Here is a 27,123-nt window from a genome sequence, read left to right as displayed (position 1 = left end):
CAGTACTTTAGTTTAAGTAGAAAAATAATGCCTTGGGAGTCAGTGGGACAAATCCTTACACAGATGTAAGAAACTCTCTTAGACAAGTGTTATCCTTTTTAAAAAAAAAAAAAACTTGCTTTGCAGGGATGCTGGGTACTGGGGTGCTTCACAGTTAGTGAGTCTCTGACAATTATTATCCTTGAAAGAATGAACTTGAAACTTATCATATAAATACTATTTTAAACAAAAAATTCCAGAGCATTTCAAATTGCTTAAGTCATATTTCTATGTAATGCAGAGCATATTTAAATGAAGATGAGCTAAAAGGTTTGGTAGCTATGGCAACATGATGTGAAAATATACCATGTCATTCAAGTCTATTAGGAAAAAGAAATTATCATTCCAAAGGTTTTTTGTTGTACTTTGAATACTGACTGCAGAGAAGGAAAAATTGGGGGAAAAAAAGGGACTTGAAGGGTATGGAATACATTAAATATTTATTAGGAAAATACCGACTTGAAAATAATGTGATCTAAACTCTGAATCAATTTAACTAAAACAAAAATTGATGTTACAATAAAGAATATGAGAAGGAAGCAGAAAACAAATTGCTTCCTTACAAAATTGTGTTAAATTTAATTCTTGTAAGAGTCTAGAAATATAGAAGAATATCAGAATGTCTTTTTAATTTAAATTGGTTACTTTTAAAACGTATCGTTTGTAATATTGATCAAGAAATGACATCAGAAAATTGCAGCTTTACACAACCAAGTTAGATGCTTGGGGCTCTAGTTGATATACTTAGGGCACATAGAACCAAAATGGAAACCGTACAGATTATATTCATTAAAATCCAGGTTAATATTATGAGATCTACTCTTAACTTCTTTCTATTCCAGCAGCCCATATCTAGTTGTACATTTTTTATTATAAAAATAGAATAACAACATACATATTTGACTAAGGACTGAGAGTGTGAGAGCCTCACTTTGATCAGCAACAATTGATCATAGTATCGGCTCCCAGTCCTGGTTCCAAAGATATGCTGTGTGATTCATCATAACCTAAGTCTACATGCAACAAACAAGCACACACAAAACATAAAAGCTCCTATAGCAAATTGTATATGTAGGTGAGGAAGATACCACTCCGCTGGAGAGGGTGCCCAGTGTACCTTGCAGACATGACAAAATGTTCTCAAGCAAAAGTGGCAAGAGAGCTGAGTTTAAAAAGAAAAAGAAGTGCTTCCATAGCAGATGTGCACAACTTGACACAAACGAGAGTCACAACAAAGAAACAGAAAATACAGAGAAGAACGGAATGAAAATTTTGGAGCTAAAGATACATATTAAGGTTGTAAACCAACAAGAGCCAAAAGAATAAAGGGGGCAGAGTTGGGAAATTGATCAGGATATTTTGAAAACTACAAAGCCGTTAATGTATGTTTTGAGGCACGGGTACACCATCCTTCAATATCAAAGAAAATAGCAATTTAAAAATTGTTTAGACGTCATATTTAATATTTGACAAATAATTATTTTAAAATACAGCTACTAAATCCAATTAGAGAAATGTGGGTAACCACCAAGGTATATGTGCCATCACTACAATCGTAGGGTTATTGTACGATGCTGCTTTTGTTGTGGTCCATAGGCATCACAGCTGGATAGGACTGCTGGTTGCTTTTCTCCTTTGTAAACTTGAACATCACCTTCCTGTGCCATGGAAGCGGGTCCTCTTTGAGAAGACTTTCAGGTCTGTTCCAGCTTAGGGACCTCTATGCTTATTTCTGAAGTACATTGTATTTTTGTAATAGAAAACTGGTACTAATACCCAGAGCTAGTGTGATCGTGGGCTCAGGTCAGGTTGTAGATAAAGAGGCAGAAAGATGGGAGGAGCCAGATCAGTGAGTTTGCTCTGAGATTGTGACTCCGACTGATGTCAAAACTACACCTATAAAGTCTCACTTGTCTGCCTAACCATGATTGAACATGAGTAACAACACTAGACAGGCTCAAGTCGACTCGGGAAAGCAACTGTAACAGAGAGAGAAATAATCTTCCTTAAGGGAGAGCACACTAACCAGATACCCAATACCAGATGGTCATCACTGAGAAAAATACATGCAAGTAACATTATATAGACTGAACAAATTCTTTTAACAACATAATATATACATATAGGTATATTAACAGTGAAAAAGTAGCTATGCAAGTGAGCAAGGAGAGTTATACGGGAGGGTTTGGGAGGCGTTAAGGAAAGGGAGAAATGATATACTATCAAAACATAAAATAAATAATAAAAAGTTTAAAAACATAGGCATTACAAAATTAAACAACCAGAACTATTAAATGTGAATAAAAAGCATAACCAAATTTTCAAGGGAAATACTAAAAAAATATTAGAATATACTATCCAACATTTGAAATTGCCTACGGAGTAAAACATTTTTCTAAAATAAATCACTGAATTGTATAGGGAAAATGATCAGTAACTTGTATGCTTCAGGAAAGTGAAATCTTTCAGACCAACACTGTCATTGATGAATTTTGAATGCACTGTTGAGAAATTTTTCTAGTTCTTTTGAAAAAATGTCTTTTTCAATCTAAAAGGGTTAGGCGATGAGCAAGCACACTGTGTAAACCTACTCCAAATGTGTTCCTGTCCCTCCTTACTATTCAGTAATTCTGACTTATTGATGTCCTGGGAGGTCCTTTGTTAGCAAGGCCTTGCCATTTGTAGGAGCTGCGGTGTTTTTCAGTGAAAGCTGAAATTCGTGTTTCCATGAATAGTCGCCCAATTCATCTTATCTTTGCTTCATCACTAACAGATGGAAAGTTTACTTCTCAGAGTCACTTCGTCACTGAACTAAAATAAGGATTAATTCCTGCTAGAGAAGCTCTGATCCAAAGATTTCCATTGTTCTTTCCCTCCTACAGATTGTTTACATACAGAAGAATGCAGTCTAAGCAGACACACCTTCTTCCATACAAAATTTTAATGGGTTTCAAACTATGGCTCAATCCTAAGATATAAATGACTAAAATTCAAATTTTAATATAAAATAAGTGTCGGATATAAATATAATAAATATAGAAAATAAATGTAAGTAGAGGATATGAATATAAGAAAGAATATAAATATAATGAATAAAATATAAAATAAATGTAAGTAAACGGCTGAAGATGTATCACAGCAGTAAAGAACTTGCCTGGTGACTCCTACCTGTAATGCCAGCAGTTTAGAGGCTGGTGCAGGAGGATTGCATGAGTTTAAGACCAGCCAAGACTACATAGTGAGTTCTGGGCCAGCCTGGCCTACATGTTGATTCCTAGGACCAAAGAAAACATAGCAGAGATATACAGCTGAAAGTGTCAGAATTTTAGTTTTTTAGAATAGTGTGTAATATCATAATATTATACACAAAAATAGAATATTCTATTCACTGGTAATATCTTTGAATTCTAATGTTTTAGGTAGCTATAACCTTTAAAGAATGGGAAATCTTACAAGTAGTTACAAATTTCATTCATGTTTCCTCTTCTCTTCCTTGTTCTCTCTCTCCTTCCCTTTGCCCTCCCCCTCCTTTCCTTTTCCCACTTCTGCTTCCTCTGAGATAGCCAGGGCTGTCTTTTGTGTGTACTTAGTGTGACCTTTAACTTCAAAATATATTGAAGTTAAACACTGAACAGCGTTAATCTTTGCTACATGGGAAAGGATCTCTTTCTGCACTGTTGAACAGTCCCTCGAGAGTCATTGTGTTTACTCTACCGCCTTCCGCTGATAGGAAGAGGGACAGCGTATTTTCCTGGGCAGCCACTTTGCTTTCATGACGACTCTGAACTAAAATATGACTACACTGTCTCCTAAATCTTTTCTCATTAATATTAAAGATCAATACCAAAAACCTAAAGATGACCTGATTATAAAAAAACATTTTTAAGTGATATGATAACATCACCATGAATTTTATTACTCAAAAGCTGGTAGGCACGCCAATGGGGTCAGATATTTATTCTGTTCCCTGCCATGTCCTCAGTACTTGGATTTTTTTTTCACTGAGTAATATAAGTTAAATTTATGTTTAATAAAAAATGTAGTGTGTATTTTGCTGTACTTCGGAATATTTAATTCTGCTGTGGAATACAGGAAATAGGATGAATATGTCAGGCATTGATTCTGAATAATTTACCACTTTATAATGCATGGGAAAAATTCATAGGCTGTATTGGGTAAAGATAATGAATAAATAAGGAGCTTTAGAAACAGGCAGAGCTTATGTGTCCTTTTTAGATGTGTCAGTCAGCGTTCTCCAGAAACAGACTACTGTGACAGGTGTGTGTGTGTGTGTGTGTGTGTGTGTGTGTGTGTGTGTGCGTGTGTGTGTGTGTGTGTAAAGAAATTTGTTAAGGAAAATGGCCTCACAGGATGATCAAGGCTGAGAAGTTTTACAAAGACCATTTGTAAGGTGGATAGTCTTGGGTGTCAGGGGCATGGGATGGTACGAATTCAAAAGCCTTAGACTCAAAGCAGCCGGTAGTATAATTTCCAGCCAAGGATCCAAAGCTCAAGAATCTGGGGGCTAGAGGAAAAATGTCCCGGATTTAGGAAAGAAAAGAAAACACTCTTTGTTGGTTGGTCTCTCTAACGACACCCATCCACAGTAAAGAGTAGATTACACAGACATCTTCCAAAATAATACTTTACCCTCTCTTTAGACATCACTTAATCCTGTCAAGTTGATAGCAGAATGCACCAACTTATTAAGACCTTCACAGCCTGCACAGAGGAGAGCATGTGAGCACTAGATGACTAGCTTACATCATCAACTAAATCCACAGAAGCTGCTGGGATACTCTAGGTGTTTTGAGTTGACCACCCCTTAGTGGCACGCATTCTAGCAAATGAAGCTAGACGAACTGCTTACACTGAGCTGTGCACATGGGCCTCTTTTTGTACCATCCACCTGCAAAGTTACTTTGTTGAAATCTTATCTTGGGTAGTCATGACCACACCCTGTTTGGAGAGAGAAACAGAAGATGAGACACTGCATAAACCAGAATCCAGTAGCATAGTCCTGCTCTGTTGGCCTTTTCCCTACCCTGTGTCTCCCCTCTTTCTTATCATTATGTGCTTAAGTTGATTTAATGAACCAAGTGATTTAAAGTATCTTAATTTAGTCTGTGTGTCTTTCAGTTCCCTGGCCTTAGGGGTAATTTGCTTAATCATGTACATAAAGTATACCTAGCATCATATCCCGGGAGTCATAATTTTCAGCATGTTATTGTATATGCAAATATGTATTACTTTATACCAAAAAAGAATATGCTTGCTCATTTTCTGGAATTCTAGGGCTCAGCAGAATTTCCTTTTCTTGTTTCCCGATGAGTTGGTTTGAGAACTACTGCACACTCCCTATGAATTTGCTCCAAGCTTTGTAAGTGCCTAGTAGTTTAAATTTTATGTTCTTCTTTGCACTTAAACAGATCTTTTAACTTCAATGGATTCAGATTTTTTTCTGATTAAAAATAACTTGGAAATAATAGAACTGTTCAAGAGTTTTTAAATTACCCCAAATCATAAAAATCAAATGCCAAGTGTCATCTACTTGATAACATAATGACAGCTGACTCCAAGAGAAAATAATAATATCTTAATATTTTAATCATTTAGGGCTACGCTTTTCTTTTTAACTCGGTGAATTCATCATGGCCTGTGGGTAATCCAGGAGAAAACTAATGAGATGAGATGGGCTCTTCTTTCAAGTTCCCCAGAATTTGCAGTTCAGGCCAATTTCCAACAATTGTGATGAGCCAGGAAACGGAAGGAGGACAGCCAGAACTCAGCCTGGCAGCGTGATAAGTCAAATTACAGCCCTTAAGGAGACAAGCGACATAAGGGGCAGCTGAACTTGTGATTGAATCTGCTCAGGCTCTCAGTGGGAGCACTGAGATGTTGGTCCCAAATGAGAATTCACAACACTAGCATGCCCAGGATCCTGGGGCAAGGGCAATGCCCTGCAGAGAATATGGGTAAGTGCTTACTTAATTTCAGTCCCTTTGTGGGGCCTTTAAAAAAAAAAAAGAACCAAGCTTACAATTGAATAGCAACTTAAAAATCAGTAGGAGATTAAAACAAAAAGGGGCGGTAGATGTTCCAACAGATGTTAATGAGCACAGCAGACACTTACAAAGTATGCCCAAGTATGAACCTGACAGAAAAGGCACAGACACTTTGTGTTTCGTTTATTTAATCCCCTTAGTGGAAGACTGAAGGGGTGTTTGTCCATCTTAGCTATTATAGCAGACTCCCTGGTGCTGGGGACTTTAATCTAGAAAAGGGAGTCATTAAGCTCGAATTTTCTAGACTAATAGTCTAAACAGTGTGGCACTGACTAGTTAAAATGCCTCCCTAGCTGTGCTCCAGCGTGGTGGATGGCATCAGGGCAGCTGAGGAGAGAGGAGCGGTCACATGGTGAGACAGAAAGCCGGAGAGAGAACGAGGTTCCTCGAGAACCTATTACTCCCCTCCAAGGGCATGCCTCCAATGCCTAAAGGAGCATTGCCTAAATCCCCTCCCTTAATACTCCCGCCGTTCCTAACATCACCACGCTAGAGACCAAGCTCCCCACGCATAGTATGTGGAGGCACAGTTAATCCACATTTGTACCACACAGTGAGCTTAGGCAAGGTTCAACGGACAGAGAATCAACCTCGTGTCGGGTGGTAAACAAAGACAAATACTGTACGTTACAGGATGTTCGATGACGTACAGTGTCTTTTGTGAGTATAATCACAGTTCAAGGGAGAAGCATCCTTACAGGAGCTCTTCACTGGTTAGGACAAAAGGGAAACTGTCCTTTTCATGAACCGAAGGCACTTAACACGTTGGCATATTTCCTTTGCTAGCTGACAGTATAAAAGTCTGTCATGCTATCGTAACTCTGCAACATCTGCTGCTGTATATAGTTCTCAACTGAAAATGTTCTTCCATCCTGCTACCTGATTCCGATTCCCTGTCCAGCCCATTCAGATTCGGGCTTCTTCAGTTCTACCAATGAGCTGTCTTTGCAGAAGCAACCAGCTAGAATCATGGAACCTTGAAGCAATCCTTTACTGTCCACAACTTTTGGGTGGCTACCGGAAGCTGCGTGATTCTTCTCCGTGGTCTATTGGCTGGGCTTTCCATGCAGCCGTAGCCACTGAGAACGCAGCTGAAATGGCTCAGTTTCGAAACAGCCATACTCATTTGTTCCAGCTTTGCAACCCTGTGTTCCCCCGTGTTCTCCCATAGTCTTTACTAGGCATGCAGGATGCTCAGGTGCGGTCTCTCCGGGGTTCCCATGGTGACTGTATAGTCCACAGAGTAAGAAGGGCAACCAGTGTTCTATTCCAAATACAAGTTCACAGCTTCAGAGGTTCATACATGGTTTCAACACAGGCACTATCAACTCATAGGGCAGTGCTCAGCCTCGCACCCCTGAAGGGTCTCGCAACTCTGCTCACACCCATAGGTTCTGCAAATCTGGAACACCGGTTCTCTATTTAGGAGTCCCCCATCGTCTTCATACTTAGCCCCATACCAGTCAAGATGGGGGAGAATCTTGTGAAGAAAGCATGTCTGGGAACTCAAGAGACACCTAAGGGTCAAGCTGATTGGACGCACCCTATTTCTCAATGAGAACAGTGTGGGAGTTCGCAGCCTTCTTTACGTAGCACCTGTATCTATTCCGCTTCGGTTTTCCAGGCAGCCACCATTTCTCTTGTGGAAGATGTGGAAATTAACTTTATCTTCTTTTTAATTGGTGTGCCTAGAAAACTTCATCCTACCTCTCTTTAATTATCCACCCGCATTTCAAAGTCTAATTCCTTTTTCACTTAGACTGAGCCATGTTTTCTTATTTGGGCTCTGCCCACTACATTCCCTATCTTCGACTACTACCTCCTTATCTTGTCTGCTTCTAATTAATCTCTTGTCAGGCCATAACTTGAGCAACACTTCTAGAATGATCCAAGTCAGGTAAATTTTACCCTGTGGGTTCTACCGACATTCTGTCTTCTTTCTTTCCCTTCTAAGTCTTTCCTGTCTGCTTATTTGTGTACTGGAGAGTCAGCTCGGAACCTGGACTGTGTTAAGAGTGCAATCTACTGCTTGATTCTCTTGATTCTTACAGCTTCGCTCTCCGCCCTTGATGTCCTGTTCTTTAATTCAATCCACCGTGATGTTAAAATTTCTAATTTGCATGTTAGCAATTGCACATATACATGATTGAATAATCTAACTTTCATTTTCATGCCCTGGCTCTTTTTTACAGACATGCACCCAGATGATTAGCTATTTTAAATGGGGGATTAATAGTGAAGAACAGTATTTTTAATCGCACAACCCAGGCTAGGTAATCAATATACATTTGATGCTTGAGCAACCTAAGAAACCAGTGTAGAAACCTGCGCTCACCACTGCCACTGCTCTTGTTTACTAAACCTCAGATCTATACTATTAAATGTTATGAGAATCTTGTCTTTTTTCATTCTCACCGATTTGCAGAGAAACTGGGATGAACTGATCAAAGGATTTTATTTTAATTAAGATTTGACCAAACTTGGAAAAGGGAAATTCTCAGCTACTCTCTGCATTGCTTGCAACAGGGTCACAATTTATAGAAAAGATAATACAAAAGCCAGAGTTACACATATGGAGATTTCACTGTTAGTCCATGTTATCAGACCTGGGATATACAATTTTTTTCTGGGGAGATGAGACCCTCATCTGGCACCAGGATCCCCTGGGTGCCTTTCTTTCCCTCGGCATGAGATTCCTGAAGAAATTCTAATCCTGAGGGCTTCATTATATAAAGTCAACCAAAGAAATCTTTTCACAATTGGATACCTGTTCATTTGAGGGGAAACATCCCCTGCTATCCATTATTCTCCAGCACAATTGTTTTACACTGCTTCTGCCTCTTGAGCTCGGCTCTTTCTCTTAATGAGTTTATTGAGATAAAAGATATACTCTAATATGAATCGGAAATGGCAGCAGCTTAAGCAAGAACAAGCTAATTTTTTTCTCCTAAAGAGTGATCAAAACACATTAACTTCAGGGCCGATATCACCACCCCATGATGCCTACTTCCTTCAGCTCTCAGCACAGCTTTCCTGTCAAGACCGAAGCTGGTTATGTCCTAAGGCAGAGCAGCCTGCTCATCTTCCAACCATAGTAGAGCTGGTCAGCCACCAGGAGGTGGTAGGCTGTCTCTTGTAAGAAGAGCTCAGATCCCTTGGTTCTCATTCACCTGCTAGAATTCAGACAGAGAGAAACATCTTGCTGTATGGAATGATGAGGAAACTTGGTCTGTAAGTGTCATCCGTGGGACCAACTGAAATTTGAGGAAGAAAACAGACATTGGGAATGTAAGTTATCTCCACACGTTTCTTTTTATCATCTATTGTATTTATATTTCAAGGTCTGTTTTGTATCCACAAGTTGGCTAGAGTAACATTCAGATCTTAGTTCTGACCCTTTAACATCTTAATCTCATTAGCAAAGTGTGACTAATAAATATAGAATACCTAGTGCTATAGCTGACAAGTTGTAGACGGTCGGTAAATGAGAGTTGCTATGGTGATTATGATGCGTTGCTTTCTTTCATTAAAAACTTGCTGGCTACATTATCATTCAAGGAATTCTTATCTTTATGTGCAGTATCAATTATTTAAAAACAAGAAATTCAATGTCATCAAATGTCTTCCCTTGTTTTCTGTGTAGTGTTTTTGTGTCCCTAACTATGAAGAGAAAATGTCGGTTGTTCATTCTATAAAATCTCTACACCCAGCAGTTCCACAATGAGTGATGGCATATTTGAAGCTGACGGCAGTACCTAGAGAGGAGAGTATCACACACAGTAGAGGTTGGCCAGGTCAGCTGTCAAACATCATGCTACACCTGGAAATAAAAAGAGGAATGTTGTGTCCAGGTTTTTATGGCTATTGACAATCTGGGAACACTGGCCCATCTCTTTTATCAAAAGACGAATTGTACTTCTAAGATTTTTTTATTTTCCTAGTCTGGGTTTAATACATCTACTGCAGGAAACCTTGGAAACTTATTTAATCCTTAGGCTTCTGATTTTCTAGTTTTTTTTTTTTTATAAAATAGCTTTTTGAGAATTTCATGTATGAGCACACTGTATTCACATCATTTTAAACCCTCCCTCTCCCATCTCCAACTCACAAGTCCCCTCTGGGATTTCTGACTTGTTCTAGCCTTGCTATTGTGACACATACATATCCTCTACTCTCCCCCACCACCACCACCACACACACATATTTATATACACAACCTGCAGAGTTCATTTACAGGTGATTGTGTATACATATGTTAAGGCTAAGGTTGAATACATGGGACTGGATGATTTATCAGGAGGCTGTGACCTGGAGAAGACCGATTTCCTTCCTCCAGCAGACACTGCATTGTCTGCATTCTCTATAGTGGCAGAAAGAAATTTCTTTTGGTGAGGGGTCGGAGCTACACTAATCTTGGCGTATAATGACTGATTGTAGAATACAGGTAAAAGCCGTGTTTCTTTGGGAATATGACAGAAGCAGGTTCTCCTCTAAGGGCTATACACTCTCTAACCTTCAGCAATTGCCTGGTTCCACAGTGCCAGTCCTGGTTTCCCTCCTACTGTACGGGTCTTAAGCCCAACTAGACAGCTAGTGGTTATATCCAAGATATCATTGACACTATTGCACCATTGGGGATCTTGCCAATCTGATCATTCTGTGGTTCCCAAGTTTTACGCCTAAGTGGGATTATTGATTCTTTGTTTCCCAGGGTAACTTGCATAGCACCTTCCATTGTTAAGAGAGGTATCCCTTAGGGAGGAAGTTTCCAGAATCAGTTTGATTCTACCAGGTCCTGGATTAAAAAATGGGTGTGCCTTTAGCAGTGGGGTCTTACCTTCAAGTTCAGGGAAGCAAACAAAGGGAATGTCTGTATTATTTTGATGTTATCTTAGAACCTCCTGACCAGAAACTTGAAGGATAATTTCTCTTGTCTGACACTGGGGTGTTTGTTAGATTGTCTATTGCGTTTAGGGGAGCATCATCAACGATAGGGCATAATTCATTTTTAATATATATTAGTTTCCATGTTATACAGACTATATTTTATATAATATATTTATATATTTATATATATAAGCTTTTATATAAAAGCTTATAAAATATGTTTCTCTTTGCCTTTTTCTGAAATTCTTGCTGTTACTTATCTCTCCTTTCTCTCTTATTTGTGATACTCTCTCCTTGGCCCCAGTTAACCCCTCTCATTTCTTCCTTTCCTCCATCTATCACATCTGTGTCCTACTGTTCCCCCACTCTATAGCTCCTTGGGTCTCTGCTTTTCAGTCTACAAACTCTGCAGTTCCCTGTACATCATTGTATTGTGCAGATTAAATGATAAAGGGAACACATATAGCTTTGCACAGTTGCTTAAATATAATAAGGGCTTAATGACGTTGAGCAGCTCTTGATGGTGCTGTTGTTTTTCTTCTTCCGCTGCTCTCAAGACAAATATTACCTTAATTGAGTGATTCAGTGTCTGTGGTACATTGCAGAAATTTGAAGAATTGCCTTGAATTAAATAAAATTGAATATATTACACTAAATGACGATGTTATGGAATTTAATGGTTTTTGCAATTATATGCCCATTTTCAAAGTTTAAATATGATCACTGAAGTTGCTTATGATCAGAGGATAGATGGAGATAAATGAATAAGAATTGAGTATGCAAAAGAAAGTACACTGCACCACACATGCTGTGCAGTTTGAAAGAACTACCTTCTTCTGTTTGAATCCCATTCTCCACATCCTAGCTGAGATTCATCTGTTTGTGTTTGTTTGTTCATCTGTGTGTTGCATTGCAACAAGATAATTGTGCGGCACAATTCCTGGTCCTTTTCCATAGGTGGACTTTCTTTTCTTGCCAGTCAATTCCCAAATAACCACACAGAGAATTAGTATTGGTTATAAATGCTCAGCCAATAGCTCAGGCTTGTTACTAACTCTTACATTTTAAATTTACCCATATTTCTTCTTTGTGCTCTGCCATGTTTCTCGGTACCTTTTCTCAGTACGGCAAGTTCAACCCCTGCTTCCTCTTCATCTCCTTGTCACCCTGAGCCTCCTCTTCTTCTTTGTGCTCTCTTTTAGTCTGCCAGACCTGCCTAACTTCTACCTGTCCCGCTAATGGCTAGTCAGCTTCTTTATTAACCTAATCACAGTGCCACATATTCACACAGTGTAAAGGAATAGCCTGCACTTCCCAATGACAGAGCACAACCCATTACTTTTCTGTTCTTGCATTTGACAAATGTGCTCTTCTGTAGTGATGGACTCTTCCAAACAACTTGCTATCATTATGCCAGATTCTTCAGTGGATCCTGACTGATCAACATGTCGTGATAACACAGTTTGTTGTCATTGTTGTCCTCATTGTTGTTGTTTGGCCTTTCGAGACAGGGTTTCTCTGTAGCATCGAAGCCTGTCCTGAAACTAGCTCTTTCGGACCAGGCTGACCTTGAACTTACCAAGATTCACCTGCCTCTGCCTTCCCAATATTCAGATTAAAGGCCACCACTGCCCAGCATAACACAGTTTACTTTTGCTACTAACATCCGGAAGAACTAACAGACAGAGAAAGAGCTAACCAGGATATCAATTAATATGAGATTGTGACCTAAGTGTTAATTAATAGACGACCGCAGCCTAAGTAATCCGCCGCGAAGTAGGTTCTAGTCCTTTGAAGAGAGAAAAGATGATCAGAGGCAAGTCACGCATTTTCCTCAGGACAGTAGGGCTAAATCCTTGAAGGCATTGATTAGGGTGCTCCTTGGAAACAGAGAGTACAAGCTAACTCGGTAGGAAGACACTCCATTTTGATATTTGAACTGGTCTTTCAGCCATTAGAGCATCGATTTCCAAACATAGGCAGTTGGGGTTTTCTTGAACTCCAAAGGAAAGGCCTTAATACTTTTAAAGACTGTACCATTGGAAACACTTTTATTTGCTAGGTACTGATATAGTTTCACCTTCGAACAGTGAGTTTGTTCCGGACTGTGCTTATGCCTTTGTCCTGTTGCTGGCCTAGTCTGAGAAAGCCTGACTCTCTTTGTCAAATGTTATGACATTCAAATGAGTGGTCTTGTACAAAGCAGGCAAGTGCTTTGGATGTTGCTGCTCATTACAGTAATGGGTTTATCAGCAATTAAAAGTTTCGTGGTTTAAACTTTCCTTACGGAAAAGCCATTTTCATTCAGGTTCAACTACAGTCCGACGGATAATGAGTAAAAAATAGAAAATGATTTTTAAAGCACTTCTTTTAAGGTCATCTGCTTCCCATTCTGCTATCAATTAGTGCTTAAATGAATGTAGATACTTAAAAAGATATTTAAAATGGAATACTAGAGATTAACTCTGTGAAGTCCCTTATATTATACATTGTCACAGAAATTCAAGGTCAAGAATCGTTAAGTCATCTGTGCAGAGGCTGAGATAGAAACAATGAAGGTCACCCGAATTCCAGTTCGCTGGGCTTTTCTCCACACCAAATCAGTGTTCCTGAAAAGTAAAATAGACCAACTGACTTACTGGCTTTGTACTTTTGTACTACAGAAAGTTACATCAAACACAGTACTTAGACAAGTTCATTTGAGGATTATTGCTACCAAGAAACTATTGCTGAAACAAAAAAATATTAGAGCATAAATTTTCATAATAAACTAACAAGCTCTCACCGCTGCTCAATGACTCTGTGGCTTTTGGAGCTGCAGCTTTTACAGTTTTGACCCTGAAGTCTCCTGCTTAGCTCTAAGGCTGGAATTTGGGGCATTGCTGAACCGCTGTATTTTAATCCTCTTGCTTTAAATACTTAGTTGTGTTCAGAGGACATTGCTTGTGGGCTTCCCATTCCCACAAGAACTCGTGTTTATTGTTCAGAATAGAAATGGAAAGATGTAGAGACATATCAAGACCGGTTTCTTTGTAAAATAAGTTCTAGAGTATTTTGTCTACACAAAGAATCACTGGGCACCAAAAGGACACCGTCACTTTTTCTTTTATGCAAAAAAAAAAGTATTCCATGGATTCAAGGGTCTAGGTTTTCCTCTGTTTTGAGAAAGAGCATTCAGCATCTTTTTTATGATGTTATGAAAATAATTAAAAGTCTCATTTTCACAATATTATAAATTACTCTCAGTAGGATCAAAAACCCATTGCCATTGTTCTTGAGTTCTCAGTAGTCCTCATTGTCCGCTATGTTCAGCAAGACCGGCTTTATCCCAGGCTTTTTCAGACCCAGGTCAGCTGGCCTTGGTGAGTTTCCTGATAGAACATCCTCATTGTCTCAGTGTGTGGGTGCACCCCTCGTGGTCCTGAGTTCCACGTATTGGCTTTGTGGGAGCCTAGGCAATTTGGATGCTCACCTTACTAGACCTGGATGGAGGTGGGTGGTCCTTGGACTTCCCACAGGGCAGGGAACCCTGATTGCTCTTTGGGCTGACGAGGGAGGGGGACTTGATTTGGGGAGGGGGAGGGAAATGGGAGGCTGCGGTGGGGAAGAGACAGAAATCTTTAATAAATAAATAAATAAATAAATAAATATAAATCAAAAGACCCAAAGGTATCAGAAAGGTCAAAAAAAATTACTCTCAGACACAATTGTATATGAAGTGATGTATAAACATCATCATACTGCTGTTGCCAGGATATACATGATACATAATTTGTAGTTGCTTGACCATGATACCCAATTTAAAATCTATCCAATGAATGTCCATAAATCAGAATATCATAAATAATATCTACTTAGGTTTTAACTGAAAGAGCAAAGGATCAAGAAGAGTGAACACACATTCCTGTAAATACTTCCTCAGATACAACCATGCAAATTCCAATTCATTCTGCTTTTTAAATGTTTATGTGTATAGGTGTTTGCCTGCGTGTTTATATGTGTACCACATGTGTGCTTGACGCTTCTGCAGACCAGAAGAAGGGGTTGAATTCCCTGGGACTGGAGTTACAGATGCTTGTGAACCAACATGTGAGTGTTAGGAATCAAACCCTGGCCCTCTACGAGAGCATCCAGTACTCCTAAGCATTGAGCCATGTCTCCATTCTGCTGTTCAATATTCTATAATATCTCTAGCAAAACACTTGAATATGATTTGACTTCCATGAAAAACTACTTCTAATCACCATAACATCTTAATCATACCTAAAATATCAAGGATCTTAGAATATAGTTAAATTACAAAGGCAAGGGTATGGAACTGTATATTTTACACAAATTTTAAACGAGAATTTAATGGTGTTATTACTATATAGTTCATCAAGTACAACTGTCTGTACAGCAACCAGCTTAGCAAAGGTTAGGGGTGCTGGATCATTTGGGGGTGTTTGTTTACCTAGACTTTTATTACTATAGAAATAATGTAGAAAATAATTCAAAAGAAAATTGTTTTTTCAGCAATGATAAGATGCTGTCTTTTTAGGTTTGCTTTAGTTTATTAGTTCTAGGTTTTGAACTCAAGCCCTCCCATATGCTAGGCAACCACTGCCCCTCTGTCTGAGGCTGAGCTTTTCACATATCACTCTGGCAGCTGGCTGTATAGAAAGGAAAGAGCATTTTCCCTGTGTGATTTCCAGCCTAATTCCCAATGGATGCGTTTTTAAGGTTTACTAGTATCCTAAACATTTATTATCTATTCAAAGAAAAACTAAGGGCATAAATTATCTGTTCTCTACTGTCCTAATTCACATTGTCCCAAAGAATGTCCTTGCTTCTCAATAGAGAGAGAATGAAGAAGGAAAGTCACAGGCCAGGGGTTCTGAAGGGCCACCCGGATTGCAGCAATGCCTTGGTGGCTCACAGGCTAAACAACAATCCAACCCTGGAATCAAGTCAGCCTGATTCTGAGTCTTCACCTGGAAGAACAGGAGGGTAGCAGGGTAATCTAGAGGGACATAAATCTCCAAGGAAGTGAAATTTATAGTCACACATCATGAGACCATGATTCAGGAGACTGTCCTTTCCCAGAGCCAAGGTTCCAGCGCCTACTTTGATTATAATAAAGTTTTATGTTTACCCTGAGTACTTATTGTCTAATGCTGCACATCAAAATGCACAGAAAAATTTTTAAGATAAGCACTGTTATTTTCTTTGTTTTACAAATAATAACAACAAGAAGCCATGATGAGGAATTATCTCAGAGAAGTCATTAGTTTAATAATTTCTACCAGGACTAAGGCTCCAGAAGGTCTGGGCTTGAAGAAGGTGCGGATGGTACTAACTCACTGGTTCCTTGCCTTGCCGGCAGAGGATAAAGGTTTGGCCATCAGCTGTGCTCAGAAGACAGGGAGAGTTGTCCAGGAATGGCCTGGGCACTCAGTGTGATAAGACAACAACGAGCTGAAAATTTCCAACACAGGGACCTATGTCAGAGAGACCAAGGGCCCTGATGGTTACAGTAGCCATCAACATTTACTTTTCGGGGGGGGGGGGCAATCCTCTTCCTATAAAGACACCTACGCTGGCCATGAAGTTTACTTTGTAACTGCTCTGCGAGAGCAATGAATCCTGGGTTTGATAACAATGAAAATAAGTTGTCTTGGCCCTGATTTTCTCCCACAAGGGTTGTCAAATGAGAGGAAAGTGCTAAGAGACAATGACCTCTTTATGCTCCTTTGTTTGTCTGAAACAGATGGCCTTTATCAAAAATTAATTAGTTATGATTAAAAAAAACCATGGGGCTTTTTGATAACAGCAAATAACATTCACCCAGTCTGCCAGCCTATATTTTTCTTTGACTCAAATTCAGATAAGGATTCAATTTTGGCAAGAAGGAAGCTTCTCCGACAGGCACTTTGAAGACAGATGCTGTTTGGCAGGCACCAGCACACTCCATCAGACCTCTTCTGAGTCCCTGGTGGGAGCTGTCGTTCTTTACTGCTACCTACGCTGCCTTTGGACCGCAACACACGTGATAATTTTCAGTCATTTCGAATTATACCTGGCAAAGTCTGGCAAGTCAGTTACCAGCCTGAGTCACGCTTGAGTTTTTAGGAAGTTGGGGCTTTTTTGAAAAACAAACCTTAGGCATTGACAACATTGGGGCCTGCAGTTCTCGAGCTAAATTGCAAAGTCATAGCTTATAAATCACGTCAGTTTGATCCAGTCCTGTCTTTACTCCTTAGCAGCCCCAGAAATTCTCAGTTACTCCAACTCCAGCATGAGAGCCACATAGAATTAATTCTCCCTGGGTCACTCCCGAGCAGCATTTATCAGCCAGAAGAGAAGAGAAAGAGCCTCCTACTGTATAGTCAGGACCAAGTTAGGGTCATTCCTGTACCTGACTAATGTTATACATATCCCTGAATTATATGATTTTTCTAAGAATTTTCAGGGAAGCAATATTCTTCCATTTTAATTTCCAGGAGAGTTGGAAATTGTTGAAGACCAAAGGGTGGCATTGCACAATGTGGATGGAATAGTCATTGGTTTGTTTTATATCCGATGCATTTTTAATAAACAAATTCCCATTTACAGGAATTAAATGTTTCAGATATTGATTTCAGAGGGGTTATATACAGTATGAAAATAAAATTTCGTAGCATTGTGTGGGGATATGTAATACAATGTGGCTAGAACCCTGGGAAGTGAATAATAAGGCCATTCCTGTTGAAATACTTCAGAAAATCAAATTCATTCCCTGAAGTGCAACGCAATAAAATTGAAACAATTTTACGTGATTTACGGTACTCTAATTCAGACTTTTAAAGTGATTTAATGTCAGCAACAGGGGATTCTTTCTCCCATACTGTCAAATACTATAATATTCTGTAATAGCATAAGAAAAGCTGCAAAAGAGATATCACAAAGCAGATGTGTGCCTATGCTTGTTGTCATGCAAGCCTGCCTTTTTAACAGGAGAAAAATGGTCATACGTTATGTAAGTGAATCTGATTTAAAGCTTAGTCACTTGTAGGTTTTCTCACACACACAAAAAAAGCAATGCTTTCAATTCTTTTTTCTGGAAACTATAGAATATCCTACTATATTTACATTAACTTCCCAGAACCTTAAAGGGGAAATTCCTCAAATGTATTGAGTTTCCTGCGTGTCAAATACTCTCCTAGATGCTCTCATATCTCCTCTTTATACCTCAGGAGTCAAGGAAGCAGGCATTTTTTTATTATTATTATTATTCTTACTTGTAAAGAAACAAAAAAAGGAGACACAATAGGGCTTTATTAAGCTGGTGAATGTCATATAATGTAATGCAGTAATGAAAACATCAAAATGTGTTTTTTAATAAATATCACTTTAGTGTGTGTGTGTGTGTGTGTGTGTGTGTGTGTGTGTATCAGGGTAAACATGTAAATGTCAGAGAAAAATTTGTAGGAATTGGTTCTTTCTTTCCACTCTGTGGCTTCCACAGATGGAATTCACATCCATATTGGTAGCTTCGGAGTGTTTTTACCCACTGAGCCATATTGCTGACCTAGTATCCTCCCTTAAAACTCAGCAAACAAAGTCTTTGTCCTGACAACTAATGGCTCAAATAGGAAGATTGACTTCCATGATTGACCATGAGTATTGTTTACGACATTCTGGTCCATGTAGCCTAAATGACAGGAGAAAGCCTATCATTGGAAACTTAGTTTGCAGATTTTCTCATTGCCAGTTGGTACTGGTGGATTAGGTTATCTTGAGGTAAAATCAGAAAGATTGGAGCATTTCTAAAAGAACTCTTTGCTATTTGGATGGAAGACATCTGCTGCCCAGCTACACAGAACTTTTAGGATGGCGTGAAATGGTGCTACAAAGGCCATGAAGTTTTAGTACTTAATCATAATCATTTTTCCTGTAAGTGACATCCTTTCCTGTAAACTGAGCTAATGCTGAGATGATTATATCGAATTACAGGGCAGATTATTTCGAGTATGAAATTCATAGATATGAAGAACCAAGAGTTTCATGCATGTTGAAACTCGAGAAGTAGAAAAAATACAAAGCTACTGAGCCCTAAAATATTCCTGCAGACACCCAAAAGGCCACCCTTATTGTCTTTCTTTCCTATTCTGCAATGGAATTCATAACCAGAAACCAGTAGTTCATAGAGGTGTGAGGTTGCTTTCTATGGTGCCAGCTGTGACAACCTGTCAAAATATTGGAAGTATGGTTATTAGTGGGTTTTATTTTTAACAAATTTAGTTTTCAAAATAATGCTGCATCAACAATAAGATGATGCTCAAAAAGCATGTATTGAAGAGAGCTCACAACCACCGCTTCCTAGAGATGAAGCATTCTTCCTCCTCCCCGATCATATACAACCACAAGCATTTGTTTGTGTAAACAGAATCATGGTTCATGCACACACATCATTCCCTAACCTACTTTTCAATAAAAGAAAGAAAGAAATCATGCACCATTCATTTAAGGATTTGGCAGCTAGGAACCTTGAATGAAGATACTAAGCTGGAATGACTTTAGACAGATACTGCTGAGCTCCAGATAGGATAAGTCCAGAGAAATTGATGTGAAATTAGTGCTTTTTTAAAGTAAATGAACATGAAAGGCTTTAAGGGAAAAGGAAAAGATAACAAAATTGATGCATTTGGACTAATTCTTCCATTACAGCCTTGGAATATCAAGTAAGCTATTAAAGATCAGAATTAGTAATATCATTCCTAGCTAACCCTAATAGTTGATTCATTCGCAATGAAAAATATGGTTAAGAAACAGTTTCTCAGAGATGGAAGTAAAACGAGAGAGATGTCAAACCATTAAGTACCATCTTTCCAGAGATAGAAAATGTTTTTGGTTTATTTGTTCATTTATTTTGTTTTAAAACATTGGTTCCATTGTCACTACCAGAAAAGAAAACAAGACAAATACAGACGTGGGTGGAAAAGAATGAGGAGAAAGATGGACGAGAACTCACACACACAACACACACAGTGATCGGGAAACAGAGACAAAAAGAGGATGAGTTCTCCTACTGGTCATAGCTCCTCACTCTCCTGCAATGAAGACAGATGATGTCATACTTTTAACATACTTGATAGTATTCTACCATTTCTCTCTAGGCTTTACTATGTGAGTTATTTGAGCATCTGACATCTCTAGTAGAGCACACTCCCAAGGCATAGGACACAGGCAGATCTGAACCTGGAACCTGGAGACAAATTCAGCTATAATCAGTCAAGATGAGCTGAACTCAGACAACCCAGGCATGTTTGATTTGTGAGCCACTGAGTTTTATGGTGATTTGCTACACAAAATTATTATTGAAATAGATATCTTGAAGGAATAATACAGGCCTTGCTAACATTATGGCAAGACCTGAGGCTTGGAAAAATCAAGATGCCAAAGTAATTTCCATGATGAAGTCACTGGCATAGCCATGTCTTTAGTGAATGAGGTAAGAGGTAAGTTTCATAAAACTAAAAGATTCCCAGTAGAAAGCAGCATCCAATTAAACTGCCCATGCTGCTTGGGAACTCTGATGGTTTCCAATTTTGATACTTGGTATGGAAAATTGAATCACTTTTCAGAAGAGGATGATGGACACAGAAGTCAAGCTAAGATTCCAAACCACTATCCCCAGTGCTAACATGGTAGCTACTACCTATTGGGACTATTTAACTCTCACATCAAGGAAATGAACCCAATATTACCGTCTCCCTCACAGCAGTCATTTCCCAAGAGCTTGGTAACCACATGGGCAGGTAGATGACTCACTGGACTTCAAAGACACAGAACTCTTTCACCATGGAAAGAATTTCCATTGCTGACACTGGCTGACAGGAGAGCAGAGGCCGAGTCCATTACTCATCCCTCCTAAAATCAGGAGACTAAAGGTGTTGTAGGAGCCCGCTTGCTTGTTCTCAGCTGCCCAGCCCTGAAATAACCACACAGAAACTGTATACATTAATTCACTGCTTGGACCATTAGCTCTAGCTTCTTATTGGCTAACTTGTACATCTTAATTTAACCCATTTCCAGCATCTGTCTCTGGTGGGGCTATATGGCATCTCACTGACTCCGCCTTCTTTCTCCCAGCATTCATTTTAGTTTTCCCGCTGCCTAGCTCTGTTCTGCTAAGCCACTGGTTGAAACAGCTTCTTTATTTATTAGCCAATAAAAGTAACATATATACAGGAGGACCTCCCACACCATAAAGATCTTCTGAAATTGAAGACATTTCTTTGAGATGTGGAAAAAAATCAAAAGAAGAAATTATCAACTACGACATCAACATACAAAATCTACTTTAATTGATTAAAAAGGTATTTTTAATTTGTTATTTTATCTATCATTCTGGTTTAACCTTTCACCCAGTAGAGTCAAAGATAAAGATTTTAGGTTAAGGAAGGCAAAGCGGTAAAGGGAACTTTAATCTCCTAATTGATGGTCAGGTATGGCTATACTAGCTCATATAGCTGAAAAATTAAAGTTGCCAAAATTTATAGAAATCTGAATTCTGTTATAAGGGTCTGAAATGAATATATATACTGGACTTCAGGTAAGATTTGTCTTGCAGGATTCTATTTGCATAAAAGACCAAGGAACTTCCTAAAGAAATAGCATTCTGCTAAGCAGTGGTGATACACACCTTTAATCCCAGCACTCAGGAGGCAGTGGCAGACAGATATCTGTGAGTTTGAGGTCAGCCTCATCTGAAAGAGCTAGTTCTAGTACAGCCAGAGCTGTTACACAGAGAAACCTTGTCTCAAAAAATGGAATATTAATAATAATAGCATTCTATTTACTATTTCTCTACAGTAAAATAACAAGAGAAGACAGATCATGAGTGGCAAGTCTTCCTTTATTTTAACTTAATAGAGACGTGATTATCCCTTGGTGAAGAAGGCACAGTGGGAATAAGAACAAACGTAGGGAATGGAAGTCCCCCAGACACAGCTCTACAGACACAAGAGGGGGGAAATGGGATGAGGAGGAAAACTGCATGGACCTTGTGGCAAGCACAAGGCTGATCTTTCAGTGCCATTGAAAAATCCTTGTCATCTCCGTAATGGCTAGTTTTGACTCTTGTCTTGGTGGAATTAAAAGCCACCTTGGCAATAACCTATGTGAAGGATTATCTATAGTAGTATATCTATCAATCTAATTGAGGTTGGAAGGCCCGCCCTGTATGTGGGTGTTGCCATTTAATAGGTCAGGGTTCTGATATGAATTAAAGGCAGAAAGCTAGAGAAGCACAGGCATTGATTCCTCTCTGCTTCCTGAGTTGGGCACAGTGTGACCAGCCACCTCTTCTTCTTGTCACTGTGATGGACTGTGCCTCTTGAACCACAAGCAAAACAAACCCATTCTTTCTTAAGTTTCTTGTTGTCAAGTAAAAGCAATGAGACAATGAACTAATATAGTCTCTGGGAATTTAATATTGAAAGTAATATGTGAAGAGGGCAATTTTTACATAAATGACTGTTGCAGAATGTGCCTTCTGAAGATGCTCTAACTCATCTTCCCAGGACCACATGCCTTACCAAAACTGCATGGCAGAAAAAGGTATGGCAGAAATGAAATCACATCACATTCATGCATCATTTTACAATAGGGATGCATTTTAAAATGTATGGCTAGGCAAAATTATGTGGTTAAACAACACACATACTTATAGATGCCCTAGCCTATTTCTCCGCGGCTACAAACCTCTACAGCCCATTAGCATTCTGAATACTGCTGGCATCTGTAGCATAGTGGTACTTGTATATGTCAATATAGAAAATTGCACTGTAAAAGATACAAAACTAGCATACATTTTCAGGGCCATATCCTGATTGGACTTAGTATGACTAGATGTTGCTCTAGCTGCATCACTGGGTGATTTTTATAGGCTACAGGGGTTCAGGACATTACTGCACATTACTATAGATCTGACAAGCTCTGTGTGGTTGTATTCATTATGTAATAAACTTGTAGTAAATTCATCTTAGCTTGCTCTAACTTTTACTTTATAGACTTTTTAGAGTCGTTTTTGTTCCACTTTTTGCTCTTTTGTAGTAGCATTCAGGGTTTTAAAAAAATCCCATGCATCTTTTTACTTAAAATATTTTTATTATTTTTTTAATTTTTTTGATAGAAACTTGGATACAAACACCCACATTGGCAGAGGTCTGTCCAAGGTTAGCATCATCAGCATCGCTGTCTGCCACCTTGTGTCTTGTCTCATTGGAAAGTCTTCAGGTTCAATGGCATGATGGAGCTGTTGCCATCAGTGCCTTCTTCTTCTTCCTTCCTCCACTCCCACCCTAAGACCTGTGGAGAGGTGTCTCTGGAAAGAAATGTTCTCCCACAATTAGTGCATCTAGAGTCTAATAAAATCCTTCTGCTGACCTCATAACCACATACATATAGAGCTCTCTTTCATATTAGGTAATAGAGGAAGATTCTGGATCATTCAGATTGTCCAGAGGTACTGGTACACTGTGTACCGTGGCCCAGAGGTACTGGTACATTGTGTGCCATGGCCCAGAGGTACTGGTACATTGTGTGCCGTGGCCCAGAGGTACTGGTACGCTGTGTGCCGTGGCCCAGAGGTACTGGTACGCTGTGTGCCGTGGCCCAGAGGTACTGGTACGCTGTGTGCCGTGGTGGAATCACTCATGCTGTACAACACTGCCTACCACTGTTGTTTTGGGCTGTGACATGGCGATATGTCTGGTCATCAATCCAGACCATAAGAGGTTTCTCCATGTTCGAGATATATCTTCCTCTTTGTCTCCAGCAATGAACAGATCCTGTCACCCGTTCTCCTATTTTGGGACCACAGCTGTGGTGTGACAGAACACTCCTGGTTTGGGAGAAACATCCACTCTGATTTCCCACCTTCATCATCTTTAATTGCTCCAGAATTCATGTCCAGGTCAGTCGCTTGACGATCACTTGTCAATCACTCTTTCTGGGAAGATTAGCAGTGGGTATTTTATATTTACAGTCCATGATGAAGAAAACAACATGAGATTAAGTAAAGTACACGAGGAAATGATGCAATCGGGACACAGAACAGTGATGAAATGGATAAGACCGCTGCCAGAGCGGCTCAGCATGGTCTTTGACACACGCAATCTAAGTCGAGGGAGCTTACTCGAAAATGAGAAAATATATATTCATTCATAAACCAATAAATCATCAGCGTAGATGATTCTGTGTGCCATCGATACCTTTATACTGTTGCATCACTAAGCAACACAAATTATTAGTTCCCATTTAATTTATAGAGTCACCGTTGACTAAGTTGTTTGCTGCCGGGTAAACCACAAACTCTGCAGCAGAATTTGACTGCGCCTCCCAAACTACATCATGACAAGGCTATGCGCTTCTGCCTTGGTATTTCCCTTTGCTCCCTTGGCATCCTGGATCTATTAGCCTGTGTAAGGAAGTGCAAAGAGCCCGCGGAATGGCATGTGGAAAGGGAATAAGTTGCTGAGCCTACAAACCAGCTGAACTTACAGCTGACCTCCTACCAGGCATACAGTGCCCACTTCTCGGTCATGAGAACAATCCCTCTTGAAAGTGGACTTCCCGGGTTCTCCAAAAAAAACACTTACAGAGCTGATGGTGCATGGAGCCGAAACAAAGGGCTCTATTTGATCCTTCCAGATTCCAGATTAACAACCAGCACAAAGATGGTTGATGTTTAGACCACTGGATTTTGAGGTGACTAATATGTAGCAATAAAATCAGATCCAAAAATACTTTTTTTTCCATTATTGGTCAGCTGATTACAATATTTTACAGTCTTACTGAGTATGAAAGTTTGCAAGCCCAGCCTGAGTCCCACTGAGCTAAAATCATGGTAACTAGAACTCGTTATAGAACTAATTATATCTGCATCATAGTTGTAAAATAAAATTAAAATCACTTGATGACCTGTAGATATATTCCCAGGCCATCTGATCCCCTGAATTGTCAGTGAAAATGGTGTAAGTGTCAGATATAGGGTGAGTTTCTCATGCTTTGTAGCTCTCTTAGGCATTACTTTGGGGGACAGACTCGCTCACGTTGTACCCAGTCTCTATTTTTACACTTTCACATCTTCACAATTTGTTACATTTATGAATTTTCTCACCATCCCACAAACTGTCCCTGCTCTCCTCTATACCTCGCTAAGATATAACTGCCTCCTTCTCCTCAATTTCCACATAATAGCTAATCCAATCATACCAAATACAATACAAGACATAGCCTACAGCCATATTTTATGAAATTTGTGAGGAGTCCTAAGAAATACACCTAACAAGAGCGGCACAAAGCCACCCTTAGCCACTCCCAGTGATTGACAGTGCTGCTAACTCAGGTTAGCCTCCCTCCATGGCTCTGGAGAAAAAACTAGATAAAGTGAAGGATCCTTTGCTCCCTGGGGCAGGAGACAGTGCCTAGTAGCCTCTGACCCCGGGTTAGCCGTAACCCTAACTTTGTAGACAGAAAGCTTGTTGCTGTCCCCTGCTTGAGAGATTTATCCTTGGACCAGAAAAATGCCACCATCTTCTGCTATCCTCCCAAGAAAGAAGGCAGATAATGTACTGTCGTTTGTGAGCTAAAATATAGTTTCCCCTTCAATTATATGAATATAAAGAAAATTATTTATGTAACCTTGGTATTTGGAGAATCTTGCAAATTCAGTATTTGTTCCTGGGGCCTTACAACAAACTTTTTTCTGAGTATTTTTACTTCATATTACCTATTTTTCTCCTGCACCCTTCCCCCAGCCTCCCGCCCTCTTTTTGGAACCATAGTCCAAAAAGTAGAGGCCACCGCTAATCAACAGGGCAAAGTACCTGGTAATGTGTGTTTAAGAAGCGGAGGAGAGGAGCATCCATGCCAGGAGCTGGCCTCAGCTCAGGGCAGTGTGCTGCCAAAGGCAGGGAGGATAAAGACCAGGTGTCATCCAGAGTCTACAGGAGAGCTTCAGCATTTCCAAGGAAGATTAACAGCGAATAACTGGATGGCACACTCTGAGCTCTGCGCCCTGTGACTTCTGAGTTCTGGGTGAGGTGAGAAGAGGGAGGAGGAAGGTGGGAGCCCAAGCATTAGGCCAGCAGCCACAGGGATGGTGTTAGCCCTGTGTCTCACGGAGCCCGGAGGCTCTGGGAGTCCTGTTGATTTTGAGTATGCTGAAACTGTGTTAATATTTGTGTAGTTAGATATATTCGGTTGTGATGGAAAATTTGAGTTGGGCAGAGGTAGGAATAATTTTCAGGTTTTTAGTAAAAGCCACAGTCTCAAAGAGCAGCAAAGGCCCAGGGATCCGTGACATCGGGGTGCTTCCATCACAGCTGGGGGGCACGCACTGCGTGGCGGTAAGTGATTCTCGCATATCGTATCTACTTCATTATGCCTCACAGCGAGGGAGAAGTCTGTTTCCTTCATTTGCTAGGATATGGGCCCGGCTCGGGAACCCAGCAGAATTCAGATGCAGTCCTTGCTCTGAAATATGCTAAAATCCAGTGAGCCCTCTTGGGCTAGGAGATAAATATATTCACCACTTCTCAGATGAAATAAGGTGATATGCTAAACTTCTCAACACAGTGTAAGGTATCACCGTGGAACCTATTTAGTAATGACATAAATGCTTCTAAATATATGTTGATAGGTAGGTGGGTAGACAGACAGATGACAGACAGACAGACAGAGACATAGACATAGACAGACAGACAGATAGTGTATATTCTATTAAGTAGAGTTGACTCTGAAAGCGAGCTATGGCAGCAAAAAAAAATGTCTTTGTTAGAATAAAGGGTAACATGCTAATTGGGGTTTATATACTTCTAAAGAAAATCGTTTACCCTCCAGGTACAAAGGGTAGACTTGCTGTTCAAACGAAACCAACATTACTTGCTCGCACTCCAGAAGGACTGTAAATGCTAAACCAGCTTTAGGAATGAAGCAGAAAAACAACTCACCTGCCTTGAGACCTTTAATGAGCATAACCTGCTTACAGTTAATGGCGGAGATACCCAGAGCCCTGGAATGGACACTCTGGGGTATTAAGACACTGAAATTTCTGATTAGAAAGAGCTCAAGAGAAAGTTAAGTTCAAAATCCTTTTTTTTTT

At 39.7% G+C, this 27,123-nt stretch overlaps 1 protein-coding gene across 5 annotated transcripts in view; it reads left to right on the top strand.

Moving 5' to 3' along the window:
- The window catches only part of B3galt1 (beta-1,3-galactosyltransferase 1), a 482,035-nt gene that overhangs the window by 312,921 nt on the left and 141,991 nt on the right, over window positions 1-27,123 (top strand). For 2 of the 5 annotated variants that reach the window (XM_050123270.1, XM_050123279.1), the window contains exon 1: window positions 25,885-26,062. The exons of 1 other annotated variant lie outside the window; for it this stretch is intronic. The gene's annotated coding sequence lies outside the window, so the exon portion shown is untranslated. 2 more of the 5 variants (XM_050123288.1, XM_050123297.1) reach the window with 2 other exon arrangements.

This window comes from Alexandromys fortis, unplaced genomic scaffold (genome assembly GCF_014885135.2).
Source record: "Alexandromys fortis isolate MF-2015 unplaced genomic scaffold, M_Fortis_MF-2015_v1.1 scaffold_8_9099976_23576923, whole genome shotgun sequence".
Classification (NCBI taxonomy): domain Eukaryota; kingdom Metazoa; phylum Chordata; class Mammalia; order Rodentia; family Cricetidae; genus Alexandromys; species Alexandromys fortis.
Note: the sequence above shows the minus strand (reverse complement) of the source record. Positions and strands in the feature narration are given on the sequence as shown.